General features: G+C 45.4%; 1 long non-coding RNA gene across 2 annotated transcripts in view; it reads right to left on the bottom strand.

Moving 5' to 3' along the window:
- The window catches only part of LOC125634621 (uncharacterized), a 91076-nt gene that overhangs the window by 57781 nt on the left and 5382 nt on the right, over nucleotides 1–27913 (bottom strand). Inside the window, exon 2 of one of the 2 annotated variants that reach the window (XR_007355976.2) lies at nucleotides 25880–26015. This is a non-coding gene — a long non-coding RNA (uncharacterized LOC125634621). Of the gene's footprint in view, nucleotides 1–25855; nucleotides 26016–27913 lie in introns of both variants that reach the window. The other variant, XR_012667414.1, reaches the window with a different exon arrangement.

A 27913-nucleotide genomic window follows, 5' to 3' on the forward strand; every position in this document is an offset into this window, starting at 1 on the left:
GGCCCTTGGGTGCAGAATGCAGAAGGATGTACTTTCTTGTCTCATTATGTATTGTGGTCTTCTCTGAGTGCAGGGAATGTATCTCAGTCAGCGTGAGGAAGGGGATGTGTAACAAATTCTTGTGCTGCAAACACGCACATGGGCCCAGGTGGCAGATAAAGAGCACTATCCTGCTGGAAGGGCTGCCTTTGAGATGACATGATAAACTGAGGTCCTATTAGGTCCTGCCTTTTTCACTTTAAGAACCTGTGGCATGTTTTCTCAAGGGGATGGATGTTAGCACTGTTCAGATTCCAATTTGGAGGATTAAATTCTCTGTGTCCTTTCACTTAGTCATAGTATTCTTCACTGTCTGAGCAGTTGGCACATTTCACAGATGGCTGCATGTCAGTGGTGGGTACAGTGCTCCTTTTATATATTTTGTAAAGCAGTTTTGGAACCCTTTGGATGAAAGGTACTAGAGAAACATAAGTCATCATCATCATCTGTTATAACTCAACTACAGCGAAGAGCTGAGAAACTAAACAATGCTGTTAGAGACCATCTTAGTACTGATAAAGGAAAACAGTTGACATTTGCTGCAGGTAGTTCTACCTAGAGATGTGTCTCCATGTCTAAGAAAGATATAATCAGCTGTGTGAAGTCTGAGTGATCTCAGAGGAAATAGAGAGAAGAACAGTCCTGTACAAGACTGAAGTATTTTCCTTCCATGCTTAGAAAGGGAGATAGATTTTGAAGTACTAAAACAATCAGTGGGACTTACTGGCAGACACTGGTAAAGAGACTGCAGAAAAAAGATGATCTGTCATAGAATATCAGGGTTGGAAGAGACCTCAGGAGGCCATCTAGTCCAATCCCCTGCTCAAAAGCAGGACAAATCTGCAATTTTTGCCCTAGATCCCTAAATTGCCCCCTCAAGGATTGAACTCTCAACCATGGGTTTAGCAGGCCAGTGCTCAAACAACTGAACTATCCCTCCCCCCCAAATGACCTTGCATCTTACAGCTTCTGTATGCGTAACAGGATAGTTGTAAATAGTACTGATACTGATGTAATATTGGTATTTAATTCAACATAGAGAGCAAGAGAGAGTGGGGAGAAACAGATAAAGAGCAAATTCATCCCTGCTATAACTCCTTTGAAGTCATTAAAACTAAAGCATGGATGAACTTGGTCCAAATACACATCAAAGTTTAGCACTATGAACGAAACTTAAGAAATATCTTTTGTACTGAGGAAGAGGAAACTTATAAAAATACATTTTGAGGGGAGAGAAACATTTTAAATATCTAGTCTATATACCTGTGTAACATCATTACCCACATGACACTTCATCTCTTGGGCAATTATTTTCTGACAACCTAAATTTCCCCTAAATTTTAACTGAAGGAGTGACTCATACTTTCTACTTCAAAACTCTGTTTCTGCGGATAGACTGTTTGCTTAGCTCTACCTCAAAGATGGCTGCATTTCAGTGGCAGGTGGGTGTTTCCTGTAGAGTGTCAAGTTTTCCAGTAGTGTAGGTACTGTCCCTTTCATTCAGTGGAGCTGCATCTGCTTACATAAAAGACAGCTTGTTCCACTATCTCTCCTCTATTCAGGTTTCTCTATTGCACCCATCACTATGGTATCTGGGATACTTCTGGATGAATGGTACCATAGTGTATAATTGTAAAGCGCTATTATTCTTTTCCCCATGGCCAAATTAACATTATCTGGGGCCCTAACCATACCCCCGTGGGGCCTCTCTATCCTGAACCATATGCAGTTCCTTCACCTTTTCGTTGCTTAGCAGCAGGCTTCATTAAATGAATGAGGCAGATCACAGCTCTAGGAACTGTTTCAAATTGTCTGCAGGTGTATCAGTTACACTCCAGTCACATTTTCAAGATTTTTTTTGCATACACAAGGAGTAGAAATGTTCTTGTTTAAAATGAAAGGTGAGATTCTGATCTCATCTTCAAAAAGGAAAGGAGGACTTGTGGCATCTTAGAGACTAGCAAATTTATTTGAGCATAAGCTTTCGTGAGCTACAGCTCACTTCATCGGATGCAGTCAGTGGAAAATACACTGGGGGATTTATATACATAGAGAACATGAAACAATGGATGTTACCACACACACTGTAACGAGATCAGCAGGAGAGCAGGGGGGCAGGGGGGAACCTTTTGTAGTGATAATCAAGGTGGGCCATTTCCAGCAGTTGATAAGAACGTCTGAGGAACAGTGCAGGGTGAGGGGGAAATAAACATGGGGAAATAGTTTTACTTTGTGTAATGACCCATCCACTCCCAGTCTTTATTCAAGCCTCACTTAATTGTATCCAGTTTGCAAATTAATTCCAATTCAGCAGTCTCTCCTTGGGGTCTGTTTTTGAAGTCTTTTTGTTAAAGAATTGCCACTTTGAGGTCTGTAATCGAGTGACCAAAGAGATTGAAGCGTTCTCCGACTGGTTTTTGAATGTTATAATTCCTGACGTCTAATTTGTGTCCATTTATTCTTTTACGTAGAGACTGTCCCATTTGGCCAATGTACATGGCAGAGGGGCATTGCTGGCACATGATGGCATATATCACATTGGTAGATGTGCAGGTGAACGAGCCTCTGATAGTGTGGCTGACGTGATTAGGCCCTATGATGGTGTCCCCTGAATAGATATGTGGACACAGCTGGCAATGGGCTTTGTTGCAAGGATAGATTCCTGGGTTAGTGGTTCTGTTGTGTGGTGTGTGGTTGCTGGTGAGTATTTGCTTCAGGCTGGGGGGCTGTCTGTAAGCAAGGACTGACCCGTCTTCCAAGATCTGTGAGAGTGATGGGTCGTCTTTCAGGATAGGTTGTAGATCCTTGATGATGCGTTGGAGAGGTTTTAGTTGGGGGATGAAGGTGATGGCTGGTGGCGTTCCGTTATTTTCTTTGTTGGGCCTGTCCTGTAGTAGGTGATTTCTGGGAACTCTTCTGGCTCCATCAATCTGTTTCTTCACTTCCGCAGGTGGGTATTGTAGTTGTAAGAATGCTTGATAGAGGTCTTTTAGGTGTTTGTCTCTGTCTGAGGGGTTGGAGCAAATGTGGTTGTATCTTAGAGCTTGGCTGTAGACAATGGATCGTGTGGTGTGGTCTGGATGAAAGCTGGAGGCATATAGGTAAGGATAGCACTCAGTAGGTTTCTGGTATAGGGTGGTGTTCATGTGACCATCGCGTATTAGCACCATAGTGTCCAGGAAGTAGATCTCTTGTGTGGACTGGTCCAGGCTGAGGTTGATGGTGGGATGGAAATTGTTGAAATCGTGGTGGAATTCCTCAAGGGCTTCTTTTCCATGGGTCCAGATGATAAAGATGTCATCAGTGTAGCGCAAGTAGAGTAGGGGCGTTAGGGGACGAGAGCTGAGGAAGCGTTGTTCTAAGTCAGCCATAAAAATGTTGGCATACTGTGGGGCCATGCGGGTACCCATAGCAGTACTGCTGATTTGAAGGTATACATTGTCCCCAAATGTGAAATAGGTATGGGTGAGGACAAAGTCACAAAGTTCAGCCACGAGGTTTGCCGTGACATTATCGGGGATACTTTCCTGACGGCTTGCAGTCCATCTTTGTGTGGAATGTTGGTGTAGAGGGCTTCTACATCCATAGTGGCTAGGATGGTGTTTTCAGGAAAATCACTGATGGATTGTAGTTTCCTCGGGAAGTCAGTGGTGTCTCAAAGATAGCTGGGAGTGCTGGCAGCGTAGGGCCTGAGGAGGGAGTCTACATAGTCAGACAATCCTGCTGTCAGGGTGCCAATGCCTGAGATGATGGGGAGTCCAGGATTTCCAGGTTTATGGATCTTGGGTAGCAGATAGAATACCCCTGGTCGGGGTTCCAGGGGTGTGTCTGTGTGGATTTGTTCTTGTGCTTTTCCAGGGAGTTTCTTGAGCAAATGCTGTAGTTTCTTTTGGTAAAAGATCTCGTCTTGTGGCTCCAGGAGCTGGGGCCCTAGATTTGCTCCTATTGTGCCTATGCTTAATCTCATTTTGGTTCTTCCTAGAGTCTCTTTCTCATCTGCAGTTTCTCTGGGTCTTCACTGAACACCTCCCTTAATACACAATTAACTTGCAGAACTCGTTGCCCCAAAACATTATTAATACAAACGTGAGTATAAATTTGGATGATATTCCTACTACAGAGCACATATATCTGCAGTCACATTAGCTAAGGTACAAAATTAAGGGATATGATTAATCAGATCAAGATTTTCCAACTTCATGCCTCCTGCCATCATCCCTCAAAAGGTAACAGCCTGAGATTTGGAAGAAACTCCCAATTGAGGTATGTTATTGCAAGTTTGTCAACTGTAAGAGTTTTATTCTTTCCTCCAGATCATCTACTGGGAACACAACACTAGACTAGGCAAACTATGGGCTGATCTGGTCTGACAGTTTCTATATTTTTTTCCCTACCGATTTAGGAGCCGATATTGAAACAGGTTTCAGAGTAACAGCCGTGTTAGTCTGTCTTCGCAAAAAGAAAAGGAGTACTTGTGGCACCTTAGAGACTAACCAATTTATTTGAGCATGAGCTTTTGTGAGCTACAGCTCACAGATGCATCCGATAAAGTGAGCTGTAGCTCACGAAAGCTCATGCTCAAATAAATTGGTTAGTCTCTAAGGTGCCACAAGTACTCCTTTTAATATTGAAACATTATGCAAATAAACCTAAATCCAGCAAACCACTTAAATACATGCTCATGCTAAACTTTAAGCATGTGCATAAATCCATCCCTATTCAGCAAAGCACTGAAGTATGTGCTTAATTGTAAGAACATGAGTATTCCCACTGAAGCCAAGTACTTTGCTGAATTGGAGTCATAAACCTTATTTATAACAATGGTCTGATTGAAGTCACAGGAACTACTCACATGAGTAAGGCCTACCTATGCAACACAAAGTAATGGTTTTTAGGATTAGATAATTATTTTAGAGATTATGGTACGCTTTAGTATTTCAAACAATATATAGTCATCTCCTTTTCAATAAAATACACTATGAAAGATAATGGGAGGAATCTGGATTCTCCATTACGTTCTCTTTAGCTTCCATTAACAATAAATCTTTTTTTTTAAAAAAAGCATTTTCCTGGAATTCTTTCTTAAATAACCAATGATATCAGCCCTGCTCAGGGACCATTGGCACTACCAGCTATTGCTTTGAAGAGATATTACTAAGCCAGTATTTCATTACAACACCTTTATGGGGATCTCTGAGTTTTCTCATGAACAAAATGGATATTTACATTTCTTGTATTTTAATAATCATATTTAAAAATGGGACTTAATGAAAGACAGGGTGTGACCTTTTTAGTTGTCTCACTTCCACGGCAGTAGAGTCTGTTTTATGTTATTGTAATAATAATGTTAGAAAAAGCAAAAGGAAAGTTACTAATTGATGGCAACTAACAATAGGAATACAGTATCATCCTAGGAGGCATCACAGCTGCCTAGATCCATATTCAGCATATAGGCTGGAGGATCATATTCAGCCTTGATGTAAGTATGCATATTTTAATTATCCATTATAATTTATTATTTGTGAAGCACTGACAGTCTCCTCTATGCTGACCAAAGCCAAAATACAGACAGCACTTTCTCCGAAGTATTTAAAGTCTGAGGATGCAGTTGTGCAATCCCTACACTCATTGCTTAGCACATACACACCAGATTAATCCAGTTGACCTAAATTTGAGCCTGGACACCTATGTTAGGTTCCCAAATCCATGTTTAGGCATATCAATATAAGCCTCCTGATTTTTAAAATTGCTGAGCACCCACAAATCCCACTGAATCCATGATAGCCTGCACGTGGTGTTCTGAAATGAGTAAAATTAAACACAGAAATGATCTTACCAAGGATGGAAAAGAATTGTCAAGGATGGGAGTGCCCATTTATTGGCAAAACAGCTAGTAAGCCATGCATTTATGTCATGAATTAGCATGATGGAGAGCTGTGTGCCCGTAAGTATTATGCATAAGTGTTAAGTCAGGTTAAGAATATACTTTAGCTGGGCCAGATTCATTACAGGTCTTAAGTCAGTGCAAGCCATCTACAACTGTTCTATTTCATATTCAGATGTGCAAACCCCACAAAAGAATCAGCTGAGAAAATCTTCACAGATGCCCTAAAGACTAAATACATGCATGCAGCAGTACTGTCTAGGTGAAAGGAAGCTATGGAAACACTTTAGCTTGATCCCTAAAATGTCTTGAACTCAGCCTGCTTGGGGTGGTTCTACTTTGCAAACCTCTCTTTCTTGCAGCACAACCTCTCTTTGTTTTGCAGACATATGTTTCAGTATATAATTGGGACATAATGAGCAAGCAGGGTAGGTAGAGACCTGAGGGCTATTTATGACCTTATTGCATTTTTGTCCTTTCATATTTTCAGGGAATAGAATAAGACTGTAGTTAGAATGCATCCAATGATCTAGCCAGCTTTCTATCCACCTTATAGTCCATTCATCCAATCCATACTTTTTTAACCTGCTGTCAAGAATACTGTGGGAGACCGTATCAACAGCTTTTCTAAAGTCAAGATATATCATGTCCACCGCTTTCCCCATATCCACAGAGCCAGTTATCTCATCATAGACGGCAAGCAGGTTGGTGAATCCATGTTGACTGTTCCTGATCACCTTCCTCTCCTCCAAGTGCTTCAAAATGGATTCCTTTAGGGCCTGCTCCATGATTTTTCCAGGGACTGAGGTAAGGCTCAGAAGCTGGGAATTAGCAACAGGGATAGATCACTTGATGATTTCCTGTTCTGTTCATTCCCCCTGCGGCACCTGGCATTGGCCACTGTCAGAAGACAGGATACTGGGCTAGATGGACCTTTGGTCTGACCCAATATGGCCATTCTTATGTTCTTGTGAGGCTGACTGGTCTGTGGTTCCCCAGATTCTCCTTCTTCCCTTTTTTTAATGATGGGCACTATATTTGCCTTTTTCCAATAGTCTGGGACCTCCCCCAATAGCCACGAGTTTTCAAAGATAATGGCCAATGGCTCTGCAATCACATCAGCCAAATCCCTTAGCACCCTCAGCACCCTCAGATGCATTAGATTCGGACCCATGGACTTGTGCATGTCCAGCTTTTCTAAATAGTCCTTAACTCGTTCTTTCACCCCTGAGGGCTGCTCAGCTCCTCCCCATACTGTGCTATCCAGTGCAGCAGTCTGGGAGCTGATCTTGTCTATGAAGACCTAGGCAAAAAAAGCATTGAGTACTTCAGCTTTTTCCACATTATCTGTCACTAGGTTGCCTCCCGCATTCAGTAAGGGTCCCACACTTTCCCTGACCTTCTTCTTATTGCTAAGATACCTGTAGAAATCCTTCTTGTTACCCTTCACATCCATTGCTAGCTGCAACTTCAATTGTGCTTTGACCTTCCTGATTACACCCCTACATTCTTGAGCAATATTTTTATACTCCTCCCTCATCATCTGTCCAAGTTTCCACTTCTTGTAAGCTTCCTTTTTGTGTTTAAGCTCCCTGAAGATTTCTCTGTTAAGCCAAGCTGGTCACCTGCCATATTTGCTATTCTTTCTGCACATCAGGATGGTTTGTTCCTGTGCCCTCAATAAGGCTTCTTTAAAATAGAACCAGCTCTCCTGGACTGCTTTCCCAGTCATATTAGCCTCCCAGGGGATCCTGCCCATCAGTTCCCTGAGGGAGTCAAATATGGACAGACCCCTTTCTGAAGTCCAGGGTCCGTATTCTGCTGCTCTCCTTTCTTCCTTTTGTCAGGATCCTAAACTTGACCATCTCATGGTCACTGCTACCCAGGTTGCCACCCATTTCTACTTTCCTATCAATTCTTCTCTGTTTGTGAGCAGCAGGTCAAGAGGAGCATGGCCCCTAGCTGGTTCCTCCAGCTCTTGCACCAGGAAGTTGTCCCCAACACTCTCCCAAAACTTCCTGGATTGTCTGTACACTGCTGTATTGCTCTCCCAGCAGATGTCAGGGTGATTGAAGTCCTCCATTAGAACCAGGGCCTGTGATCTGGAAACTTCTGTTAGTTGTCCGAAGAAAGCCTCATCTACCTCATCCTCCTTGTCTGGAGGTCTATAGCAGACTCCCACCACAACATCACCCCTGTTCCTCTCACCTCTAAACTTAACCCAAAGACTCTCAACAGGCTTTTCTTCAGTTTCACACTGGCGCTCTGAGCAATCATACTGCTCTCTTACATACAGTGCAACTACTCCACCTTTTCTCCCCCTCCTGTCCTTCCTGAACAGTTTATACCCATCCATGACAGTGCTCCAGTCATGTGAGTTACGCCACCAAGTCTCTGTTATTCCAATCACAATATAGTTCCTTGAAAGTGCCAGGACTTCCAATTCTTCCTGCTTGTTTCCCAAGCTTCTTACATTCTTGTACAGGCACCAAAGATAACTAGCCGATTGCCCTACATTCTCAGTATGAATCAGGAGGCCTCCCCTTTGCACCTCCTCCTTGTGTTTCCTCCCAATATGCCACTTCCCCACTTACCTCTGGGCTTAGGCCACTGTCCCCTGGCAAACCTAGTTTAAAGCCCTCCTGACTAAATTAGCAAACCTGCCTGCGAAGATGCTCTCCCCTCTTTTCATTAGGTGGATCCCATCTCTTCCTAGCAATTCTTCTTCCTGGAACAACATCCCATGGTCAAAGAATCCAAAGCCCTCTCTCCAACACCACGTGCGTAACCACTCATTTACCTCCACAATTCAATGGTCCCTACCTGGGCCTTTTCCTTCAACAGGGGGGATGGACAAACACACGACTTGTGCCTCAAACTCCTTTATCCTTCTTCCGAGAGCCACATAGCCTGCAGTGACCCACTCAGTGTCATTCTTGGCAGTATCACTGGTGTCCACATGAAGAAATAGGAAGGGGTAGTGGTCTGAGGGCTTGATCAGTCTTGGCAGACTTTCCATCACATCCTGAATTCTAGCTCCAGGGAAGCAGCACGCTTTGAATCTCCCAGTCTGGATGGCAGATGGATGACTCCATCCCCCTTAGGAGGGAGTCCCTGACCACCACCACCTGTCTACTCCTCTTGGGAGTGGTTGTCATGGAACCTCCATCCCTAGGACAATGCATCTCATGGCTTCTGGTTGATGGGGTCTCCTTCTGAACCCTTCCCTTAGATAACTCTTCCAAACCATTCTCTGCTGTTGTACCTGTGCAGAGAGCCTGAAAATGGTTTCTTACCTCTGTCTGCACTGGGGGTATATGGGTTCTCCTCCTTCTTCTGGAGGTCACATGCTGTCAATTTTCTTCCCCGTTCTGTAGTGCCCTCTCTGATTCTTCAGCATGCTGTACCTGCAGTCACCTTCCATCCAGAAAGTCTTCATTTTCTCTGATGCAATGCAGAATTGATATTTGGGTCCCTAGTCCTTTAGCCTTCTCTTCCACTATGGAGACCAGCTTGCAGTTCATATAGACAAAGTTGCTTCTATCCTCTGGGAGAAAGACAAATATGGCACATCCTGTGCAGGACACAACAGCTGATCACTCACTATCCATAATGTCATCCTTCTAAGAGCCTCTTCAGATGTTGTCTTTACTGTTCACAGAAACCTGAAAGGCAAAAACACGCTGTGGGAATTTCCTCCAGGTGAACTCCCAGGCTTTTTTATAAGGCTGCTGGCTCGAAGCCTTCCCTCACACCCTTATTTCACACCCTGTTCTCAGAGGCTTTATGCCACCTTAGCAGTGGCTGGTAGGTAAACTTAGGCCTGCCTGCTACACTGGGTTCCAGCCCAGGGACCCTAGGACAGGCAGTCAAAGTTTATTCCACCAGATTCCTTGCGGCCATCTCCCTGGATTTCTTCCTAACAAACCTGTCAGCAAGTATCCCCCACAGCCGGTCTAAGTTCATCCTTCCTCTGTGGCCAGAACTCTTAGGGCTCTCCCATGGAATCTCCCAATAAAATTACCAACTTAAACCACATTCTGCTCTTCTTGGGCTTGACCTTTTATCCCTCTTATGCTTCCCTCACTCAGTTCATCACGTAAACACTTCCCAGGATTCACCACCCAAGTTTGCTTCATGCTTTCACTTCTGCTCTCCTGGGCTTCTGCAAGCCTTTGCTAGTCAGGATGTGATCCCACGGCCAATTATCCCCCTGGGCTTCCTTCTTTTCCTGTCATTTTATGATACAGCAGCCTCAGCATAGGTGGGTATGATGGCCACCTACTGCAGTTTTTGCATAAGCAAAACTCCATATACTTTCACCCAGGCCTGTATCCTTAAAAAAAAGCACAATAATGTTTCAGTGTTACCCCACTTTCATCAAACCTTTCAGACTAAATCTGTACACCCTGAGGTATTCCAGTTCTTCGTAAGGAATTTTTCTTTGTGTAAGTCTCCCTGCATTGCCACAGCAGATACTCCACTGTTTCTTGGATGTTGCATGAGTCACACAACCCATCTTTGTGCTTGTTTAGCAAATATAATTGATTGTTCAGGTCACAGTGATCAGTTAGCACTCCAAATATAGTTACTTGGCTTCTTCTATCAGAGCAATTAAGTATACCTTTATCCTCAAGTTTAGAACATATTTCATTTGTCTTTTTCCTCTTGACATTTTTCTTAAGTTCTCTTTTAACCAAACTTTTGAAGCCCTGTTTACTCAGAAGGAACTGTGTAACACCCTCATTTTAAAGGCATTTTTTGCTGCTTTATCTGTCATTTGATTGCCCAGTATCCCAATATACACTGGAATCCACACTATTACTATAGGAATACCTAATTGTACATCTTCGTAGTTAGGAACAATATTTCATTGATTAAGTCATTCCTGCTTTTCGAGGCCCCCTTTCTAATTTAAAACCCCAGTTAATTTCCCTAAGCTGGTCTGCTTAGGCAAGTTTTATCAAAGTCAACAGAAAAATATAAAGATGGTTGTAAATAAGGCTGTCAAGACATATTTATATATAGGGAGATACAGCTATACGGCCCAATGTCCCTGACTTAAATGAGAGTTCTACATTCACAAGGCTTAAAGGATAAGGCCTTTTTAGTTCATGTTCTTGATAATACAATGCATTTCATTTCCTGTTTGTGGCCTTTAATCAGCTTTATCAGCCATTAGACCTGATAAAGTGTCAGATAGGATAGCAGTCATAGTTGGATGTACATCCCTTATACAGGTCAGTGCCAATAGTATGCACATCAATCTGGCTGTCATAATGGCCTCAAAATTGGATTGTTTCAGATCTCTTAATTCCAAATTCAGGGATACAAGAGGTCATTCCTACTTTATCTGCATTGAGCCATCAGTATAGATTTGGCAACGCTGACCCCATTTGCCATGTATTAACTCATAAACCTTAGTCATCATATATGATGGTTCTGCTCTTCCCTTTGGGTTATTGTATAATTCCAAATGCACAACTGGAGACAATCGTCCTGCTTTAATTTGAGTTCCCATGGCTAAAGATTTTAATTTCTTCCACTCCTTCCTCCTCACCCAAAGTTTTGCCCACATTTGATCCTGTTAGCATTTGGGAGTTGGTGGTACCCAGTTACTTCTTGCCTAATTAGTTCCCAACAGTCTTCATACATTTGTTCAGTACTGCTATCTTCACTATTTCCATTCACCTTAGCCCAAAAGGTTAAATCTAACAATTGTCTCCCCTAGATTTATAGACATTTCCCTAGCTGGTACCTGCAGCACACAGAGAGTGTAATACTCACACCACATGCGATTTGCAGAGTTTTGGCTTGGATCTGCTCTAATTTTTTTAAGTGTTGATTAAGAAGCTGAATTAAAGGTGTGGCATCCATAATCTATAAGTGGTCTTATTAGTGCCCAAAGCAGCATCAGCATTGTGTTCTTATTTGCGTACCAATTGTTCCTAGCAATACATTTAAGCAGATTCATCCTATCTGTACATTTAGTCTTGATGTTATGACCCTTCTAAGTTAGTCTGTCATGGACCATAATGCCAAAGAACGTCAACTTTTGAACTAAATGTATTTTTTTCTGTGTAGAGATATAGTTTCCATTCTTCCCCAAGCTGTCTTTTTGTGCAGATCATTCGCTTTGTTTTAGCAAATGAGAACTGAAATCCCCAAGTGTCTCCCCATTCTGAAATCCCCCTGAGTGCCCCATTGGTTCACTCCACAGCTATCTTAAGACTTCTATGTTTGACTCAAATAGCACAATTGTACACAAATAGGATAATACCTATTCCTGTCTGTATACTCTCCGGGAGATCATTAATCATAATGTTAAACCGGGTTGGGCTAATAACACTCCCCTGTGGAGTGTCATTAGTAATTTTATAAATATTCAGCAAAGCCACCCCCAACCTGACATGTATGGTTCTATCACTTAAGTCGTCTCTTAGCCACCAGAACATTCTTCCTCTTATTCCAATTGCAGCTACTTTATTCAGCAAGCCTACCCTCCATAGCATGTCATATGCTTTTTTCAGAAGTCAAGAAGCTAGCTAACAAACCCTCTGTTCCTCATGGTTTTTTTGTATTTCTGTTTCTAATCTTACAATATAATCAGCTGGACATCTTCTTTTTTCTGAAACCACTTTGTACACAGTTTATAATTTCATTTTTTCTAAGCATGCTACTAATCTCTTATTTATCATTCTTTCCATAATTTCCCCCCTGTGACAGGCATCGGTCGGTCCTCCGAGCCCCTAGGGGCGATGGAGAGCAATGGTCTCCGTGGCAGGCCTCGGCCCCACCTCCCGGGCGTTGGGGAATTATCGGGAAGGTGTGTCGGCCGGAGTCAGTAGCGCGCCCCTCAGGCAGGGGAGCGCCGGCAAGAGTCAATAGCTTGCCCCTCAGGCAGGGGAGCGCCAGCAAGAGTCAGTAGCGCGCCCCTCAGGCAGGGGAGCGCTGGCAAGAGTCAGTAGTGCGCCCCTCAGCAGGGGAGCGCTGGCAAGAGTCAGTAGCACGCCCCTCCGGCAGGGGAGCACTGGGGTAGGGGAATGCAGGCCCACCCAACTCCACTGCGTTCCCGCCCAGGGCCCTGACAGTGGCGGGAGGCGAAGGTCCCGCCGCTGGGTCAGCGGGACAATCCGCACCCGCTGACCAAACACACCCACCCCACGGTGTAGTTGGGCCCCTGGGCTACTTCCTACCCGGTGTCTCTCAGGCGGGTCGCTCCGGTCCCTCCATCTCGTCCGGGTATTCCGCTGCGGGCAGCTCCGGATCCTCCATCTCCTCCGGGTAATCCGCTGTGGGCAGCTCCGGTTCCTCTGGGTATTCCGCTGCGGGCCACCCCCGCTCCCTCTCGGTATCGGACTCACGCTGGTCCGGGCTGCAGTCAGGCCCCTCCAGGTCCTCTGGGTATTCGGTGGCCAGCAGCCCTGGTTGCCACAGGCCTTACCCCCGGTCAGGCTCCTCCTTGCCCAGGGCTTCGCCTGGGTCAGCAGCAGGATTGCGAGGGAGCAGCCAGCAGCCTGTGTCTGTCTCCCTCCCTGGTGCTCTCTTCACTGGGCAGAGGGCCCCGCCCTTTGTACTTCCTGTCCCACCCTTCCCCTTCCGGGGATTGGCGGAAGCTTGGCCTGGCCCTGCCCACTCAGGCTCAGAGGGTGGCTCTTTACCCTCTGGTTCGGAGGGGAGCCACCCTGGCTCCCTACATACCCCACCCCTCAAATCCAGCTCCCGATCTTCGGAGCTGGCATCCTCACCTTCTCCGAGGCGAGATAGGAAATCCGCATTGGCGTTGTCTCGTCCTGCCCGATGGTGGATCGTGAAGGCATAGGGCTGCAGAGCGAGATACCATCGCATCAGCCTGGCATTATTGTCTTTCATTTTATTGAGCCATTTCAGGGGTGCGTGGTCCTTAACCAGTATAAAGGGGGCCCTGAGGAGGTAGTAGCAGAGAGCATTGACTGCCCACTTAACGGCTAGGGCCTCTTTCTCCACGACGGAGTAGTTCCGTTCTCTGGGGAACAGCTTCCGACTGAGGTAAACAATCGGGTGTTCCTCCCCGTCCACCTCCTGCGAGAGAACCGCCCCAAGCCCAACACCTGAGGCATCTGTCTGGACAATAAAGTCACGATGAAAGTCGTGGCTGAAGAGTATTGGATCGTTACACAGCCGTTCTTTGATGGTTCAAAAGGCCGTCTCGCACTCGCACCGTTGGACCAATGCACCCAGCGGGGACTGTCCTTCGTCAAGAGCTCTGTTAGCGGGACCGTAATGCTTGCAAAGTGGGGTACAAACCGCCGGTAATAACCAGCTAATAAGCCCAAAAATTGACGTACTTGCCTCTTCGTGGTTGGCACCGGACATTCCTGGAGTGCTTGGACCTTCCCGATGAGGGGGCGGACCTGTCCCCGGCCCAAGGTGTACCCCAGGTAAGTGGTTTCCTCCCGCCCGATTCGGCATTTTTTCGTGTTGGCCGTCAGCCCGGCTGCGCGGAGGTCCCGGAGGACTGCCGCTACTTGGTTAAGATGCTCCTCCCAGTTATTGGCATAGATCACAGAATCATAGAATCATAGAATATCAGAGTTGGAAGGGACCGCAGGAGGTCATCTAGTCCAACCCCCTGCTCAAAGCAGCACCAATCCCCAATTAAATCATCCCAGCCAGGGCTTTGTCAAGCCTGACCTTAAAAACTTCTAAGGAAGGAGATTCTACCACCTCCCTAGGTAACGCATTCCAGTGTTTCACCACCCTCCTAGTGAAAAGGTTTTTCCTAATATCCAACCTAAATCTCCCCCACTGCAACTTGAGACCATTACTCCTTGTCCTGTCCTCTTCTACCACTGAGAATAGTCTAGAACCATCCTCTCTGGAACCACCTCTCAGGTAATTGAAAGCAGTTATCAAATCTCCCCTCATTCTTCTCTTCTGCAGACTAAACAATCCCAGTTCCCTCCGCCTCTCCTCATAAGTCATGTGTTCCAGACCCCTAATCATTTTTGTTGCCCTTCGCTGGACTCTCTCCAATTTATCCACATCCTTCTTGTAGTGTGGGGCCCAAAACTGGACACAGTACTCCAGATGAGGCCTCACCAATGTCGAATAGAGGGGGACGATCACGTCCCTCGATCTGCTCGTTATGCCCCTACTTATACATCCCAAAATGCCATTGGCCTTCTTGGAAACAAGGGCACACTGCTGACTCATATCCAGCTTCTCGTCCACTGTCACCCCTAGGTCCTTTTCCGCAGAACTGCTGCCTAGCCATTCGGTCCCTAGTCTGTAGCTGTGCATTGGGTTCTTCCGTCCTAAGTGCAGGACCCTGCACTTATCCTTATTGAACGTCATCATATTTCTTTTGGCCCAATCCTCCAATTTGTCTAGGTCCCTCTGTATCCTATCCCTGCCCTCCAGCGTATCGACCACTCCTCCCAGTTTAGTATCATCCGCAAATTTGCTGAGAATGCAATCCACACCATCCTACAGATCATTTATGAAGATATTGAACAAAACCGGCCCCAGGACAGACCCCTGGGGCACTCCACTTGACACCGGCTGCCAACTAGACATGGAGCCATTGATCACTACCCATTGAGCCCGACAATCTAGCCAACTTTCTACCCACCTTGTAGTGCATCCATCCAGCCCATACTTTTCTAACTTGCTGACAAGAATACTGTGAGAGACCGTGTCAAAAGCTTTGCTAAAGTCAAGAAACAATACATCCACTGCTTTCCCTTCATCCACAGAACCAGTAATCTCATCATAGAAGGCGATTAGATTAGTCAGGCATGACCTTCCGTTGGTGAATCCATGCTGACTGTTCCTGATCACTTTCCTCTCATGTAAGTGCTTCAGGATTGATTCTTTGAGGACCTGCTCCATGATTTTTCCGGGGACTGAGGTGAGGCTGACTGGCCTGTAGTTCCCAGGATCATCCAGGTAGGCCGCCGCGTATTTCGTGTGTGGTTGCAACGCCCGGTCCATCAAACGCTGGAAAGTTGCCGGGGCCCCATGTAGGCCGAAAGGCATCTGGGTGAAATGGTATAACCCTGAAGGGATGGCAAATGCGGTCTTCTCCTTGGACCTCGGATCCAAGGGGATCTGCCAGTACCCTTTGGTGAGATCTAAAGTGGTGATATAACAGGCCTCCCCGAGCCGGTCGAGGAGCTCGTCGACATGGGACATCGGATAGGCGTCAAATTTTGAGATGGCGTTGACCCTCCGGAAGTCAATGCAAAACTGCCGGCTCCCATCGGGCTTCGGTACGAGGACGACGGGGCTCCGCCACTCGCTCTGGGAGGGCTCAATAACACCCAGCTCCAACATCACCTGGACTTCCTCCTCTATGGCCTCCCACATTCACCTCGGCAATGGCCGGGTTGTCTCTCAGACCACCACCCCGGGTTCCGTCTGGATCACATGGTAGGTGAGCGTAGTCCGCCCGGGTTTCATGGTGAACATCTTGGGGAACGCCCTCACTAAGCAGAGTGCCTGTTCTTGCTGCTCAACAGTGAGTGTCTCTGCTAGCTGGGGTTCACCATTATCTGACTCCTCAGGTGGTTGGGGCCCCAGTTCCGGTTTGGGGTGATATGGGGCCACTATGAGCCCTTCCCGGTCCTGCCAAGGTTTTAAGAGTTTCACATGATAAATCTGCTTTTCCTTACTGCGACCAGGTTGCCGAATCTCATAAGTTAGCGGCCCTACCTGGCGGAGGACCTCATACGGACCCTGCCAGCGGGCAAAAAGCTTTGATTCCTCCGAGGGGAGCAGGAGGAGTACTCAGTCTCCTGGCCCGAATGATCGAGCCTGGGCGCCCCAATTGTAGTGTTGCTCCTGGGCTCTTTGGGCGGTGTTTAAGTTCTCCCTTGCGAGCTCGCCCGCCCGCGCCAGCCACCCCTGCAGTTGTAAGACATATTGCAAGAGACCCTGTGTTGCGGACGGGTTGTGTTCCCAAGTCTCCCTCAAGAGGTCCAACACCCCGCGGGGTCGCCGCCCATAGAGGAGCTCGAACGAGGAGAACTTCATGGACGCCTGTGGGACTTCTCAAATCGCCATTAGTAAAGGAGGGAGCAGGTGGTCCCATTGGCGGAGATCCTGGGTGGGGAAACGCCACAACATCCCCTTCAGGGTCCAGTTGAACCGCTCGACCAATCCATCAGTCTGGGGATGGTAGACCAAGGTCTGAAATTTCTTAATCCCCAATAGGGCACATACCTGGTGGAACAGCTTAGATGTGAAGTTGGTCCCTTGATCAGTGAGTATCTCCCGTGGGAGGCCCACCATTGCGAAGATCTTCACGAGCTCTGCAGCGATAGTGCGGGTGGTGATATTTCTTAAGGTGATGGCCTCCGGGAAGCGGGTGGCATAGTCCATCAGGACGAGAATGTATTGATGGCCCGCCTTGCTTTTTGGGAAAGGTCCATTGCTATCCGCTCAAATGGCACACCTACGACTGGTAACGGGACCAGGGGGGTCTTCCGTACCCTGGCCAGGGCTGCAGTCCGGGCACGACGCACAATACTCCTTCACCTCACAGTGGACGCCGGGCCAGAAGAACCTGGCCAGAACCCTGGCCACAGTTTTTTCCTGCCCTAAATGGCCGGCAGCCGGGATGTCATGTGCAAGCTTCAGGACAGCCTGACGATGGATGCAGGGGACCACGAGTTGGGTCCGGACCTCTTGGGTCTGGGGGTCTCGGTCAAGGCGGTAGAGCCGCTCATGGTTGAGTTCAAACCTGGGCCACTGGGTGGTGCGCTGTGCCTCCACGACCTCACCATCCACCCGGGCCAGCTGCTCGTAGGCAAACTGGAGTGTAGGATCCTCCCTTTGATCTCAGCTAAAGTTCACCAGGTCAGGAGGGGGCCATTTCCAGGCCCTCCTGCCCGGGGGTGGGGCCTGGTTCTGCTCCAGGATCGGAGCTCGAGTCAGGTCCTGTCCTCTTCTCAGGCGGGGCTCCCTCGAACGCCTCTTTGGTGGGTAGGGATTGGAGCACCTCAACGAAGTCTGGCCAGTCCCGGCCCAGGATCACTGGATAGGCGAGGGATGACGCCACCGCCACATTCATTAACTGCATTACTCCATGCACCATAATGGAGACCCGCAACGTGGGGTACGATTTTACATCTCCGTGGATACACTGAATCCGTACTTCCCTGATGGTCCGCTGGGGGTCCGAGAAGAGCGCCTGGCGGACAAGGGTCTGCCCACAGCCTGAATCGACTAGACCCACCACGGGGACCCCGGCGACTTCCATGGGAGCTGTCAGTTTGGCCACGGAGGGCAGACAGGCCCGTCGCTCCCCGGCGCACACCAGGCCAAAGTTGCAGTCCATTGCCGGACAGCCCCATTGCAGATGCCCATACTCACCACATCGGAAACAAGGTCCTACCTCTGGGCGCGCCGGCCGCGTGGGGGCACCAGTGGGGCCATAGAGTGGGCTGGGGCCTGGTGGTCGGGTTAAGTGTCCAGGGCCGGAGAGTGGTGTTGACTCAGGCCGTTGGGAAAACTCGGCCCTGCCGCCTTCTGGTCATTGGGTATGGTGGGGTGCGTTGGTTTGGGAGGTGGGCCCCCTCCGTTCAAGTTTCTGTGCATTGGATCCAGGGTTTGAGGGGCGTGCGGCCGGTCCTATCGGGGCCTCAGTCTCGAGAAAGTCCTCCATAAGCGCAACGGCCGAGCTTAGACTTTGTACCCGGTGCCTTAACACCCAAGCCCTCCTCTGGGGTGGGAGGATGTGAACGAATTGCTTGAGGATGACCTGTTCTGTCACCTCAGCTGCGGTTCGACGCTCGGGTTGGAGCCATCGGGTACCCGCGTCCTTCAGTTCCTGGGCCACCGCCCGGGGTCTGGCACCCGGTGGGTAGACCTTTTCCCGAAACCGTCACCAAAAGGTTTCCGGGGTAATGTCGAAGGCATCCAAGATAGCCGCTTCCACTCGAGCATAAATGTGGGCCTCATCATCTGGGAGCCCACGATAAGCCTTCTGGGCTAGCCCCGTCAGATATGGGGCGAGGAGTGTTGCTCATTGGTCAGGCGCCCAACCAGCCACTGAGGCCACCCGCTCGAAGGTCACTAGGTAGGCTTCCAGGTCATCCTCAGGCCCCATCTTGGCCAGATGGATCGGTGGGGCGGGAGGGGTCGGGGTGGCTGCCCGCTCCGGTTGAGCACCACCATGGCCTGACCACAGGGTTGCAAGCTGCTGGAAGCACTGGGTTTGTTGTTCCTGGTGCTGGGCCCCCAGGGTTTGGAGCAACTGCTGCTGGTGGGCGCCCAGCTGTTGCATGAGTTGGTGCTGCTGCTGTTGCTGGCTCTCAGCCAGGAACTTGAAAAGCCTTTCCATCTCCATCTTTCCAGTAGGGGAGCTTCAGAGGTGCCCTCGCACTCACCCCTTTCGGCAGGGGTTGGGATCGCCTGCCCGCATTCTCCACCACTTGTGACAGGCGTCGGTCGGTCTTCCGAGCCCCTAGGGGCGATGGAGAGCAATGGTCTCATTGGCAGGCCTTGGCCCCACCTCCCAGGCATTGGGGAATTATCGGGAAGGTGTGCCGGCCGGAGACAGTAGCGCGCCCCTCAGGCAGGGGAGCGCCGGCAAGAGTCAGTAGCGCGCCCCTCCAGCAGGGGAGCACTGGGGTAGGGGAATGCAGGCCCACCCAACTCCACTGCATTCCCGCCCAGGGCCCTGACAGTGGCGGGAGGCGAAGGTCCCGCCGCTGGGTCAGCGGGGCAATCCACACCCGCTGACCAAACACACCCACCCCACGATGTAGTTGGGCCCCTGGGCTACCTCCTACCCGGTGTCTCTCAGGCGGGTCGCTCCGGTCCCTCCATCTCGTCCGGGTATTCCGTTGCGGGCAGCTCCAGTTCCTCCGGGTTATTCCGCTGCGGGCCACCCCCGCTCCCCCTCGGTATCGGACTCACGCTGGCCTGGGCTGCGGTCAGGCCCCTCCAGGTCCTCTGGGTATTCGGCGGCCGGCAGCCCTGGTTGCCACAGGCCTTCCCCCCGGTTAGGCTCCTCCTTGCCCAGGGCTTCGCCTGGGTCAGCAGCAGGATAGTGAGGGAGCAGCCAGCAGCCTGTGTCTCCCTCCCTCCCTGGTGCTCTCCTCACTGGGCAGAGGGCCCCGCCCTTTGTACTTCCTGTCCCCACCCTTCCCCTTCTGGGGATTGGCGGAAGCTTGGCCTGGCCCTGCCCACTCAGGCTCAGAGGGTGGCTCTTTACCCTCTGGTTCAGAGGGGAGCCACCCTGGCTCCCTACACCTCCCCCGCCCCCCCCCCCCACACACACACAGTAGGTCTATATGCACCAGGTTCTGTGCATATTTTCCCAGGTTTTTATATCGATATAAACACCACTCACTTCTATTCTTCCAGCAGTATTCCTTTCCCCATATATTATATAATTTCAATAAAGCTCTTAAACTCCCTTCTGGTAGGTGCTTAATCATTAGATTAATATGTTATTTTTACATGGGGCAGTATTTTTCTTTTGTCTATACTTTTTTGAGTTCCTGTATGCTGCAATTTTTATTCAGTACATCATCTTATGGGTTTCAGAGTAGCAGCCGTGTTAGTCTGTATCCGCAAAAAGAAAAGGAGGACTTGTGGCACATTAGAGATTAACAAATTTATTTGAGCATAAGCTTTCGTGAGCTACAGCTCACTTCATCCAGCCATGCAAGAGCTCACAGTTTTCTTCGCAAACATTTTCACAAAACTTTTTATTTCGATTTGTTTCACTATTAACTTTTTGGAACTCTTTTGCTAAATTGTCCGCTTTCCCTAAATTAGAACTTTCAGCATGATACTTTCTATAAGACCAGGTATAAATTTGTTTTTACTGTGTATTCCTTTGATTCTTTTAACTTGTTTATATATTTCTGAAACCTTGGAAATTTTGGTTATTTTCCCACATTACTTTCTCCAACTCTTTCTTTGCCTTTTTAACAATTCTTTGTGCCACTGCTTTACATCTTGTATAGTTCATTAAGTCTTTGCTATTCATTGTAACTTTTATTTGTTTGTGTGTCTTATTTCTTTCTTTAATTGCTGATTTACATTCCACCGGGGAACATCTCCATTCCACCTGGGAACTGCACTTCTGAATTTGCAGCAATGGAATATCTTACATATAGCTGGATTGGCTGCTCTTACACCTTCCCTATATTATACTACGATAAAATTCCTCTAGATTATCACTTATACATTTGGTATTTAGATACTCACCACTCTTACACTTAAAGAGTCCACAATTTGCTTTCCTTTGGCTCCAAGTAGGAATTCCTTCAGTGTTTTCAACATTTCCTTGACCTTGATATATAATTAGCATAGAGAAGTGATAACTTCCTATTCCATCTTCTTTATAGATTGCCCAGCTGCATTTACTTGCTATATTGCTTTTTGGAATCCCCAGCTCTGAACAGGAAAAGGTTCCATCCACCAAACTAAATTTAGTAGGTGCTCCAGTATTGAGCAATGACAGGTTGTGCTTGTCAATTAATTGTTCCAGGTATTTCCCATTTTTTAGTCAGTTTTCCTGCTTCTCCATAAGTCATTATGGCTATTAAGGTCCCCACAGATGTACAGGCCTTTGATATCCTTAACTAACTCTCCTGATTCTAGATTGCCTAATTATTTTACTTGAGTTGCAAACACTAGATTCATATAAAGGTGCTACTATTCTGCACAGGAATCTCTTACAGTGTTGTACTCAAAACTTAAGTTTTGTACATCTATGTCAACATAACTAAGACCTTCCTTTAAAAATATACAGACCCCCCCCCCATTATTACTCTGTCACGTCTGATTACATCATATCTTGAAAATCTAAACATAAGCTTTCTCACCTGCCATGTTTCTTGTACACATCGTGTCAGGTTTGTTTTCCATTTAAAAACCAGTTTCTTTAGTTTAATAACACATGGTCAGGAGTTATGTGCATTCCAGCAAAAATAACCATTAGAACCATGTTTAAACTACATTATTACCTTCATTTAAAATGTTATGAATGCAATTTATCGAGAGATTGCCTATATGCAAATGTTTCTCTACTGCTTTTGTTATACTTTTTTATCCTTTCAATCTTCTTCCCTGCCCGTAAAGCTCAATTAATCACTTCTCTCATAAATGGCATACATTTCTCTTTGCCTGCAAGCAGTACATCTTCATCTATTCTCCTTATATTATCTTCCCTGCCCTGAACTGTGTGTTGTGGTACCAATAGCTCTTTTCCCTCACTGGCATTTTTCCTCCTGTTCCACATTCTGCTATGAATCTCTTTTGATAGCTTCGGCATAGGATATTTTATGGATAGTTGTAATTTTCTGTATCTCTCTTGCTTGTTCCACTGCCACACTCCTTTTGTATGATACACTATATTTACCCCCACAACTGAGGTATTTTAGTTCTCTTCCTTCCATACAATTCTCATACAAGTGTTCTCTTCCATATTCATGACACCACATTTTCCTCTTATAGCCAGCCACCTTTCCATACAATTCTCATACAAGTGTTCTCTTCCATATTCATGACACCACATTTTCCTCTTATAGCCAGCCACCTTTCCATACAATTCTCATACAAGTGTTCTCTTCCATATTCATGACACCACATTTTCCTCTTATAGCCAGCCACCTTTCCATACAATTCTCATACAAGTGTTCTCTTCCATATTCATGACACCACATTTTCCTCTTATAGCCAGCCACCACATGCCCAAACCTTTGACATTATAACATCTCAGAGGGGCCAGGATATATGGTTTAACCCAGAATAAATGATATCCTATATTAACCCTATTGGGTACCATTGAATCTTTAAAAGATACTCGGATGGCTCTGGATGGCTTGTGTTCTCCCCGTTTCCTCCTAATTAGCTGCTTAACAAACAGCACTTGGTCCTTACCTATCCCCTTTTCAATTTCATCCTCAGTCATGCCTAGTGGAACCCCATTCATTATCCCTTTTGCTTCTATCACAAATTTAGGTAGCTGATAAGTTGTAGTTTTAATAAGTTCTTCAGCCTGTTCCTTATGTGTAAATGCTTTTAATAAATCTCCATGCTGCATTCTTTTTGCTCTTAATATATCTGATATCTTGCCTAATCCATTCCACTTGTTTCAAGTGAATAACGTGCACTATATTTACATCTTCACTTACACTTTTTTCCATCCCTGTCTGCTGCCATTTCTTCAGATACGGATATTTCTAGTCTTTTCTTCTTCCTAATCTGAAGCATTTCTCATCCCTAGCTTCTTCTCCCTCATTTTCCAACATAACTTTCAGCCTCTCCCTCTCAGTCTGTATTTCCAGCTCTGTTCAGCCACCTATCTGCCACTCAAAGCCCCAGTTCTCAGACTCTCTCAGCCTGCACAGCCAGCCTAAAGCTTCGCCTGACCAACTTCAGCCCCAGCTCAGCCAGCCAGCTGCCTTCTGCTCCAGACTTCCTTTAAAATCACCACTCAGCTCATCTCCCAGGTGGAACTCATCTTTAACTGTGGCTGACCCACCCTTCAGATTCAGCCAGGATGGGGTATATACCCCATCACAAGACACCAGAAATCATAGATTCATAGATTTCAAGGCTAGAATGAATCATTGTGATCATCTAGACTAACTTCCTGCATAACAAAGGCCATAGAACTGCCCCAATATAATTCCTAGAGCATTTCTGTCAGAAAAACATCCAATCTTGATTTAAAATGGTCAGTGACGGAGAATCCACCACAACTCTTGGTGAATTGTTCCAGTGGTTAATTACTCTCATAGTCTGAATTTGTCTAGGTTCAACTTCCATCCACTGGACCTTGTTAGGCTTTTCTTTGCCAGATTGAAGATCCCATTATTATATATTTGTTCCCTATGTAGATACTTATAGACTGTAATCAAGTCATCCCTTAGCCTTATCTTTGTTAAGCTAAATAGATTGAGATCTTTGAATCGAACACGATAAGGAATGTTTTCTAATCTTTTAATCATTCTCATGGGTCTTCTCAAGATCCTTTCCAATTTATCAACATCCTTTTAAACTGTGGGCACCAGAATTGCACACAGTATTCCAGCAGTGGTCACACCAGTACCAAATATGGAGGTAAAATAACCTCTCTGCTCCTACCCCTGTTTATGCATCCTAGACTCACATTAGCTCTTTTGGCCAGTGTCACATTGGGAGTTCACATTCAGTTGATTATCTATCACAACCTGCACATCTTTTTCAGAGTCACTGCTTCCCAGCATAGAGTCCCCAATCATGTAAATATGGCTGACATTCTTTCTTCATAGAGGTATACATTTAGCCATACCAAAATGCATATTTTTGCATACGCCCGGTTTACCAAACTATCCAGATTGCTTTGAATCAGTGGTGACCTATCCTCTTGATTATTTATGACTCCCTCAATTTTTGGGTCAGCTGCAAACTTTACTAGTGATGATTTTGTGTTTTCTTCCAGGTAATTGATAAAAAATGTTAAATAAGGGAGGGCCAAGACCCAATCCCTCCTGGCCCCCACTGGAAACACATTTGCTTGATGACAATTCCCCAATACAATTGCATTTTGAGACCTATCAGTTAGCCAGTTTTTAATCCATTTAATGTGTGCCATGTTAATTTTATATCAATCTATTTTTTTAATCAAAATATTGTGACGTAGCAACTCACATGCCAGACAGAAGTTTAAGTATATTACATCAGCACCATTATCTTTATCAACCAAACTTGTAATCTCATCCAAAAAGATATCAAGTTAGTATTACAGGATCTATTTTCCATAAACCCACATTGATTCTCATTAATTACATCATCCTCCATTAATTCTTGATTAATCAAGTCCCATATCAGCTGCATCTTTACCTCATCTGAAATTGACGTCAGGATAACAGATCTATAATAAGCCACATCATCCAATTTACCTTTTTTTAAAAAAATGCCACAAACATTAGTTTTCTTCCACTATTCAGGAACTTCCCCAGTGGTCCGACACTTATTGAATATATTAATGTTAAAGGTCCAGAAAGCTCCTGAGCCTTCTCTTTTAAAATGTTTGGATGTGAGTTATGTGGACCTGCTGATTTAAAAATGTTTGGCTTTATTAGATGTTTTTTTTAACATCTTCCTGAGATACTCGTGGAATGGAAAGATTTTATCATCACTATATGTTGAGACTATATCATCTGTTGTTTCCCCAAATACAAAACATAAATATTTATTAAACACTTCTGACTTTTCTGAATAACTGATTATTCTATCATTTCCATCTAGTAATGAACCAATACCATTATCAGGATTCTTTTTCCAAATATTTTTAAAATTTCCTTCTTATTGTCCTTAAGTATTCTGGCATAGAAGACTCTGTCCTATTGCTTCCCTTATCAATTTTCTACAATTCCTAACTTCTGATTTATATTAATTATTATCAAATTCCCCTTTATTCCATTTGTTAATATATATTTTTATAGCTTCCTTCACTTCTCCTCTACGTGAGGTAGTTTATTTAGGCAGCTCAATCTTCTTAATCAGTTGCAGGATTGTGGCTTGTTAGGCATCTAGTAAGGTGTTCTTAAATGATTCCCAAATATCATTCACGTTTTTTTTTATTATGTTCTTCATCTCAGTTGATTTGGCTCATAATTGTTTTCAGCTTTGTGAAATATCTGTTGCTATAGGTATTAGAATAGCTAATAGCCTTGTAGTTAGGGCACTCACTTGGGATGCATATAGAACCTGCATCTTCTACACGCCAGTTGAGTGCCCTAAATCCTATACTTTGGCTATTCTGGGAAAGGTCTCCCTTTCTCACTTTTCCATGACAAATTTTGAAAGGTGTCATTGTATCCTGATGGAGAACAGGAGCATTTCTTGAAATCTAAAATGTTTATGAGTTAGTAAAACTCTTTCACACCCAGCTCTAGTCTAGCCAGTATATCTAGAAACACTTTTACATATCCAACTAACCAGGAATCTGTGTAGGATTCAGACCTTGACACAGTGATGCATGAGTTCCTCACTTCCAGGCTTGGCTGCTGGTGATGTGAGTGAAAGCCAGGACAAAACTTCAGCTGATTCACCAACTTATCTACCACTTCATTGCAGAGGCCTTCTGAAACCCAGTGGCCTATGAGAATAAAGCCAATGAAGATAATGTTTAGAAGCCACTCTAGGTCATTGAGAACAACTTATTAAAATGGACTGCAAAATCATTGACATAGAAGTCTGTAGCATTATGACATGGCCTTTCATTCTAAAAAAGACCCCACTATTTGCAGATGCTACAATATTACAATGGGGTAGGAAAAAGTACTCTCTCTCTCTCTCTCACTTGCATTATGAGTGACATTATCCATTCTGCAGTCTGCATTCATTCTGCACTGATCCATGATCTGAATTGGAGAGGAGACACTGGACCTCAACCTGGGTTGAAACTTGGCACCTAAATCCTCAGATTTTTTTTTTAGCCTATTCTCTAAATTTTGTACATCTTGGTGAATTTTTATCCACCTATTAAAAAGAGAATTTATCAGAGTATGCTAAAAGCAGAATTGTGACACAAAGCCATATGAAAGGAAATTCTAAGTCAAGAAAGTAGGGCTACCACATGTCACCCTACACCTAGTCACAACAGGGTGTACTTTTCAAATGTACTGCATTGTGCCAATGTGTTGTAAAGCATATGGCAAACATTGCTCTTAACTAAATTCTTTCACATTTATTGTTTTGCATCACATCCTTAATGTTCTTTTAATGTATTTTCATGGTGCGTGAATAATCCTATTGTTTTTTGAAGGGCTCATTATCTTTAGATCCGACCGTTTATTTTATTTTCCAAAAGTGAATTTAGGGCCTGATCCAAAGCCCACTGAAGTCAATGGGAGGCTTTCTGTTGAGTTCAGTGGGCTTTGGATCATGCCCTCAGTATTCATTAAAGGTTCCAAATAGAGCCTTGAAGATTGAAATGTTCTGTTTTGCAGTGGAACAGGTATAAATCAGAGGCAATTACAAGTGCAAGGTTTTTCAAATTTGTGCATCTCCTATCCTATGAGTAGGATTTGTTTTGGGCTGAGACGGTCCAGGCATAATCTAATCTCCATGTATATTCAAGCTTCAGGGGAAAATCTAGAAAATTTTATTCATGAGAGTCCCACTAAGGTGATGATTGATGCAAATACTTTAGTTGTAACTAATACTTTAGTTATTAGAGAATGACCATTTGGTGCAAAAATGTCTTCAAAAAATTGACTATGTGAAAAACAGTACCTGCTTATCCACCAGATCATAGAATTACAGAATCAGAAGTTATATATGGAAATGGTCAATTAGACTACCCTGTCCATGTCTATCAGTGCAAGATTATTCCCCACAGAATAATTTTATTAATATTTTTGCCAGTGTTTTGTCCAGTCTAGTTTTAAAAGACTCAGAAGGTGGATCCTCCACCACTTGCCTTTGGAATCTATTGAACAGAATAATACATTTCAATACTTAAAGCTTTTCCTGATAGTCAAACTAAGTTTTCTTTACTTTCATCCCATAATCACCACTTATGTCTGCATACCCCACAGTAAATAATTCCATTCCCTCTTTAACATTTGCACACTTCGAATATTTGTAGACTGATAACATTTCCCATTCTTATTAGTTGTCACCCTTCAGCCTGCCAGTCATTTTTAGTTCTTCTCTCAACACTTTACAATTTATCTGTCATTCTACTAATGTCTTGTCCAGAGCTGAATGATATATTGTTATCTGTGGTAGGATATATCTGTGTATGCAACATGAAAGTTCACTGGTATTTTTTCCTAGCCTATCAGATTGTAATTTCAGACATCTAGGAGCAAAGAAAGCAGGCCTCAGCTACACAATGGGGAATTGTCTCATGGAAAGCAGGGACTCTGACCAAAAAAATAGGGGTCATAGTAGGCAAATTGAACATGAGCTTCTAGTGAGATGCTCTGGCAAAAATATGTGATCTTTGGATGTATAATTAGGGAAGTAGTGAGTAGAAGTAGGGAGATT

Source organism: Caretta caretta, chromosome 3 (assembly GCF_965140235.1).
Source record: "Caretta caretta isolate rCarCar2 chromosome 3, rCarCar1.hap1, whole genome shotgun sequence".
NCBI classification, from domain to species: Eukaryota; Metazoa; Chordata; order Testudines; family Cheloniidae; genus Caretta; species Caretta caretta.